This window comes from Gasterosteus aculeatus, chromosome 10 (assembly GCF_964276395.1).
Source record: "Gasterosteus aculeatus chromosome 10, fGasAcu3.hap1.1, whole genome shotgun sequence".
Lineage (NCBI taxonomy): Eukaryota > Metazoa > Chordata > Actinopteri > Perciformes > Gasterosteidae > Gasterosteus > Gasterosteus aculeatus.
The window spans coordinates 12793118-12800415 of record NC_135697.1 but is presented as its reverse complement, the minus strand read 5'-3'; positions in this window follow the sequence as shown (position 1 = coordinate 12800415).

The window sequence follows — 7298 nt, the reverse complement described above, 5'->3', positions numbered from 1 at the left end:
TCCTCATTGCTGAGTCACTGCTATTTCTCTTTCATTCACGATGATCGCTTTTTCTCCTCGCTTTCATGCCTCAGTAAGAAAAATTTTGAGCGGCAAAAATGGCAGCAAAAAAGAAGCCCATGTTTCTCAACACAAACCACACTAGCAAAGGCACTAAAATGAATGGCGGTCAAGCAAGCGGGACCCCTTTTTCAACAAAAATGGAAGGTGACTATCCATAAAAAAACTCATTTCGTGTAGACAGGTGGACATTATTCCATATCTGTAACGTGCGAATAGTCATTTGTTGCTGTATTAATGCTCTGAATCCCATTAGAGGACCTTAAACAGTTTATCAAGTGAGAAGGCATAATGTGAAGTTCCTTGTATTGACAAATGCACAGACAATTGTCCCCATACTGCAGTTCCCTTCAGATCTATAAGGTGTTTTAGTTCTTTCTGTTCTCCAACAGTTACCTCGAGATGAAAAAAAAATAAAACGGATGCAGTCACTGACTTTTCTAATCTGCAGGCAGACAAAGTGACCAGTTTGTGAAAATAGTGTAGTATCACCTTCAAATGAATGCTATTATGTCTGCTTGCTGATTATATCGTGATAACCTGCGTGCTTTGTATTTTTCATCTTTGTCTTTATTTATCGTTCCATACCAAGTAGGTGTTAGTCATTTGCATGAAATGCATCCAAACCTGTCAAGAACTGAAATCTATCTCCTGTCAGGGTTGAGGGGTGGAAGGCAGGACTCAAACGCAGACTTGCGGGAAACAAAAGACTTTAATAGTCACAAGGGTCAAAAAACACAGGAACCGGGGCAAACGCACACAGGCAAGAGACTACGGCGATCCAAGACGAAAGACAATGACGCGACCAGTGACACAGGAGACACACTGCTTAAATACACAAGGGAGGTGCAGGTGATTGGACACAGGTGGAAACTATTAGAGGAACACAGGGGATGACGAGACAAGGCAGGAAGTGAAGTTACCCGGGGACACGAGTGGCAGAAAACTACAAAATAAGACAGGAAGTGAACCACACCGTGACACCTCCCTCTTTTTCTCTAGTCGGCCCTCCACTGTCGCTGCGTCCTTTTGTTCTAGCATTCCCTCCTCACCCATCACCCACTGGGTTCCCTCCTCTCCTGCTCTGTTTGTCAAACATCTTTGCTAATGAAGCCGCTTCTCCCGTTTTATAAAATACACTCATGATTAACGTCCACACATACCTGCAGGCATCCAGCAAGTCTGTTGACAATTTTAATAACTGTTAAACAGCAAAGCTTGTATAGACCATTGGAAATTTGGTCTGCTTCTAGGTGAGAAGGGCAGTCAGGGAAATACCTTCACTGGTGCGAAGCCATAGAAAAGGACGCTTTGGCTGTGCCGTACATATAATAAAAGTTTAAATAGAATTAAATTAAATTTAAATTTAAAAATGGAAAACATCTGTAATGGTGCTTCTGGATTCAGAAGGTTAACTGAACCTCGTTAGCCTCCCTGGGACTGGTTGCTAAGCTAGCTAACTGGTCACTTTGCTCCCAAACACACCAGGCACCAATTCCACAACATAAGTCAAACACTTACTGGGGGCTTGTGTGTGCTGTGGATCTCACTGTTGCCCCCCGTCACTCCCCTGATTATTGTCACTCCTCGTCAAAATGACACATCCAGAAAAGCGGACCTCCCTCGCCCGGCACGTGTACACATTGAGTGAGAATTGAGTCTACATCATTACTGTGCAACGCTCCTCTCTGGAGGAGGGCGGAAGCTGATACATCTCATCCCGAGGTTTACAGTAAGGATTTCTCTTCCTCCTAACATTTTCAGAGAGTACGCATTCAAAGATGGACACAAAAAGGCATGTAAAAGTAGCCATGCATATCTGTGAGATAAAAACGGCTTGTCATAAGATAACTAGTCATAAGGTTTGTCTTATGACTAGTAGTAGAGATTCCGTGTGAACATTGTGTATTGCACTGGGCTATTTGCTATGAAGCCTTCTTGTTTTTAGGTTTGAACATCTAGTTTCATGAAGAGGAAACTTAGTTACACAGCTGAATTCAAACTAATTTAACCAACAACCGAAGTCTGAGTGAAAGGAATTCACTGATTTATCATTTCAATGCAAACGAACAGTGGTGGTTTAAGCTAAATGCTTCAGCAACTTCAGCAGGGTAAAATGTTTAGCATGTATACTGTTAGTGAGAAAATGATGTATGAAAAGGGAAATTAAGCTGTAGCTTAACCTTACTTGGTGTTAACAACACTAATGTGTTCAAGTTCAAGTGCTGAACTCGTTAAGTACCAAAAAAAAAAGATGGCAACACTGGAACAAAACTGGGACAGGAACATAAGGGAATTTGGATTTGAAAAAAAGAAAAGAGCAACTTAACACTGGCTGCATATTTATTGCATCTTGAGACCCCAGACGGAGCACACAGACCTGAGTTAGGTCCAAAAGCACCTTTAGGCTTGTTTGTTGGGGAAAAAACAACAACATATGCTCTGGTATCTCTATGGAGACAACTTCATTAACTTACCCGGTTGTCTATTTCATCTAGCTAATGTGCTTTGATTGGCAGAGGCGGTGCTGAATTTATAATTTAGTTGGCAACAAAAGGAAACGTAATCACTTCTTGCTCCCTTTATCGAAAAACCAGCAGGAATTTAACCTGGAAATGACTTAATTCCTTTTGGGAGTAACTTGTGCTCCATTTACATGCAACCAGTGAGAATGAGTCATACATACAGTAGTTTATGCATTTAGACATTTACAGACATAAGAAGCCATCCAAGAGTAAACGCGAGTAAATCATTTGCTTTTGCTTATAGTGAATTATAAACCTTAAATCTTAAATCCATCATGTCAGCAGTACTACAGTAAACAAAGCCAAATTACTGTTGTTGAATGTCTAGAAGTGCGAGGCTGCTCTGCACACTACTGCTGCTCTTCGACTCCCTCTGCCCCCCGATCCCTTTGCCCTTTATCAGCACCTCACCTCCTCAATAACCCCCCACTCTCACACACACACACACACATTTTCACTGTGCCTTTTGGATTTCAATCTACCATAATCATATCAGACTCATTTGACATTTAAATTGACTCTCTGTGGGGGCCTATTGGACAAAAAAAGGATATGAGAGGAAGAAGCAATAGTCATCTCTGCGCTTTTGTCTTGACGCATCCTTTTGTTTTTTGATGATACGTTGGCGCAGAGAAGAGTTGTCGTGCCTGTGTGCGTGTGCTCGGGTTCTGTGGCGTGAGTGCTCGTGTGTGTGTCGTGCGCCTGTATTGTGTGAGAGAGGCAAGCCTCCAGCGCACTGCAATGACAGGCAGCCTAATGAAAAGCCGGATTCTGATTGACTGGCCGACAAAGCGGCCCACTGCATAATTATGTCTTAAATAATAGATGCTCACACTTACACTTCCATGGCCGCAGTAGCATAGCCAACTCCAGTCTTTCCACCAGCTCAGCGCGCTCATTTTCAGGCGTGTTCCACACACACACACACACACACACACACACACACACATCTTCCATGGATTTTTCATACCACTGTTGCCCCCGTACCTGTTGGACGAGATACATGCACTATCAGCTTTGCCCCCGAGCCCAAAATCCCGATCTCTAGCACATCCTCAATGACGACAGCGCGCTGTGTCAGCCACGGCTTGACAACTGGCTCTAATTTCATTAGCCGCCTGCAAGAAGCTGCCCTAACTGCATCCTGCAGCAGTGTTACAGAGCGCCCACAGCGGAGTTCTGCCCTCGGTTGCATGCCGGAGCTGTACATCCGTAGGCATTGCACTGGCCCACACCTCCCTTTAATGCTTCCACTTACGGAAGTCTGACCTTATTATTAGGTAGTTATTGATCTGGCAATCATTGCAATATTACTGCGTGACCCGAGCGAGGCTTTTTTAATAAGGTCGACTCCCTTGAAGGCAACACTGGCATTCAAGAAGTAGTAGCATCAAGGTTTAAACCCCCATTATCTCATTATTTGGCCGCCCGAGAAGTACGAGAAGCTGCAAACCCAACATCATCCTGGTCTTAAGTATAGGTTGTATATTTCACCATGTTGTCCACAATTCACTCTTGTGTTTATTCTATTACAGTGTTTAAAGCAGATAGTCGCTAACTTTGTTCAGAGTTTCTATGTCTTTAAGGAACTAAATATTGGGTCGGTTGAAAACAGCGATCAGAAATAAAAAGTTCAGTGCCATGAAATAATAAAAAGCTGAAGGTAAAACTGCAGAGTCAGGTGTCCGTGTAAGAGCAAAACCTTTTTAATTGCACATATTCTACCGACCCATCTTGATGAATTAGACAGATGCTTCTTTGAAACATTATTTACACTTTTCTAGCCGATGATTTTTTTCATCATTCCACACTGCAATTGTATGAAATAGATTTGAAAGCGTACAGCATTTGAAGAGTGTTTATGAAAACACACTCTCCTTATGGTGGCAAAGAACGTGATGCCTGGTAGGTTAAATCTTTAGTATATGCATGTGTACAACATTAAAATGACTGTGTAATTACTTGAGTTACTTGGCTACTGCTAATCCTTATCTTGTACCGTTTTATAATAAAAAGTATGTTATTTGTATAAAAGAGTGCCCAGGGGTTTTTCATGCAATTCCCTTTTTTAAATGCATTATTACTAGTGACAAAACACCTTTCAGTTATTATTAAAGCTCTGGATCTTCTCTTTCCATCTGAGCATAGTGGAAGCAACATAGTAAATAAGTAAAAGTAATGTAAAATCTTTGTTTCTTCTTTTGCTCATCTATTCGCATCTTATGAAATTATATTTTTTTCAAACTGCAGGCATGAAATATTATGCTTATTTGTCAAACTGATTGTACAGTAAAGTACATAGAGCTTAATTTACCAAAGTACAGTTAGAAATCTAAAGAAGATCTATCTACAACACACACGAAGACTTGCTAACCATCCTTAAGCAGGATGACGAGTCAGTCAACCCCCACTTGTCCAGATGGTCACTTCCTCCCAGATTTTACTACAAATGCATGTGTACATCTGCTAAAAAGCAGAATTGCAGACCTGCCATTGCAAGTCTGTGTCTTGTTTTACAATGGGCTGTTGGTCTCAGTTTTTTCACTTTGCCCTGACCTTATTGTCACATCCTCCACTTCCAACTAAAGGTGTTGACGCGTTCATGGTGTGACTTAAGATGATGTAAGAGTCAAACACGTTTAATTGGACCCAATCTCAGAGGGAACCTTCAGTTGAATCTATGCAGAGTTTTGTGTATTAATAATGCCTGGCAGTCATATATTTTCTGTAAAATAATGCTCTGGTCTGTGAAACTTTCATCATTTCAGTGAAGGTCAATCCGCTTCAAAACACCCTTTACTTTCCACTTCCCCTATGTTTACCAGTCCCAGGTTCAGCAAAGAAAATATAAATAAAAATGTTGTTTTTCATTGGCATTTACAATACGGTCCTTGAGCATCTTAAATGAATTTGATTAAATTTTAACGATATATATTTTTTTCTGAATAGCCGTCATAAAACTGCAACAATGGGAAGTTAAGTCAACGAGTGTCAAACTACATGTAGCAGCTTTATGATTTTTTTTACAGGCATTATACAATGTTAAGAGGTTGAGCACATCAAAAAAACATTTTAGGTAGCTGCAGGACCAAAAGAAAATAGTCTTCCTTCCTTCCGAATAAAGGCTTCCTCCACCAGTCAATGAATGTGTGTGTGATTGAGTAAACATGAACTCAAGTGTACAGCACTTTGAGAGATGGGAAACTTGAAAGAAGCTTAAAACATGCAAGTCCATTCATCATTGCCATTTAAAAAAACAAGATAAGATGAAATAAGATAATCCTTTATTAATCCTGCAGCGGGGAAATTCACAGGATTTACAGCAGCGTAGGGTCGTGTGCAAACAAGAGACGGTTAAAAACGAGATCAAAATCAAGTATTATAAATATACGGTAGTAAAGATTTAACCCAACATAACTGAGATTAAATATACAGTTATTGCTCAGTGTGTTTATGACACACATGATTTAAGTCTGTCATTGATTTAAGTGTTTATAGTGTACTGTGTTTATAGAGCTGGTTGTGCAGCCTGTCAGCAGCAGGAAGGAAGGCCCTGCGGCATCCTCTCCTTGCATGCGCACACCGGGGTGGAAGTGGCCAGTGGCTGAACGAGTCTCCTAGACGGGGTGGAAGGTGTTGTCCATCAGGTACGACAGTTTTACCATCATCCACCACTACCATGTCCAGAGGACACCCAGCACACTGCTGGCCTTCTTACTAATCTTGTGAAGTCTCTTCCCATTCAGCTGTCGAGAGATGCTGCTGCTCCGGCAGACCCCCTCCATGAAAGATGGCTGATGCCACCACCGAGTCAAAAAAGGCCTGCAGGTGTGCTCTCTGCACTCCTAGAAAAACCTCTGTCCCCTCAGCATACGCAGAGTCTGCACCATCCCTCTTTCATATATGGAAGGAAAAGAGCAGGATTTTGCACCTAATAAAAGCAAGAATGACTCAACACAAGCCTCCGGCGGCATACCAGGCTCCAACCCCCTGACTCCTGCTTGCACTTCACTGACCCGTATCAAGCAATGCAGTTGCAACAGTGACGAGCAAGCTATCCAAAGACCAAAACGTCTTCAGTCAAATGGAATCTCTCGAGTCGAGGGAAGACGTGAGCACAACACCGCTGCTCTGTCATTTGCTGTAGAGTAAGGATGTTTTAGAATGTTTATTCTAAATGTCTGGCAGCACCCTTTGCTCCTTTGATTCGTTCCATCCATTGACGACGAGTTGGAGGTACGACTGGGTGGGTGCGAGGGGAGGATTTCTGATCAGTTTCACGGTGGCGACAGGGGAGGGATTTTTTGAAGGTTAGGAAATTGAGCACTCTGCAAAGTAATTGTTGAGTCATTGACATGCGTCATTAACCTTTCCAACCCGATATAGATACATTATCATTTTGCGCTAAGGGGCTGTTAAAAATCGTACTCCTTGGTGGGAGTTTCCTTTGTTTGCTTCTTGTCTCCCCTGTCCCTGTGCGTCCTCTGTCCCTTGCCGGGTAATTGCAGACACGGGACACCAAGGCGCCTGTTTATCCTGGTGTGGTTGGCTACTCATGAGTGACTAAATGCCAGATGTGAGTGTCATTAGAACCGAAAACAAACCGGATTACTCACCACTATATGATTATTCCTGTATGCGTTGGTAACTGCGGCTTAATGGGGGGCACTCATGTGGCTCAGGTGTGCATATCTACCCAAACAGACTTGGTTG